This window comes from Centruroides sculpturatus, unplaced genomic scaffold (assembly GCF_000671375.1).
Source record: "Centruroides sculpturatus isolate CEXI.00-Female unplaced genomic scaffold, Cexi_2.0 scaffold1564, whole genome shotgun sequence".
In the NCBI taxonomy this organism is placed as follows: Eukaryota; Metazoa; Arthropoda; class Arachnida; order Scorpiones; family Buthidae; genus Centruroides; species Centruroides sculpturatus.
In genome coordinates, this window is record NW_019385704.1 from 171,505 (window position 1) to 171,812 (window position 308).

Consider the following 308-nt stretch of genomic DNA (forward strand, 5'->3'; position numbering starts at 1 on the left):
GCTAGTAAGTTGAGTTTATTATCGTCTGTTCAGTATGTAAATTAGGTACCGTAAGTCTAATACAGCACTAATTTTATACATTTCTTGTGAAAGAAACACTTCTTATTCAACGGCCATAAAAATTATTTATATTAATGATGTCTCCAAAGGTCAAGTTATTTTTCTGCGAAAAATTATTTATCAGAAATCGCGGCCGCCGTTTTGTGTGCTGTTCCACGACGAAGGCAAGCTTTGAACAACGGGCATAGTCGAATGGTGCACACTCGATAAGTAATCCTATAATTTTTTGTTTATAGCATAGTTTATAC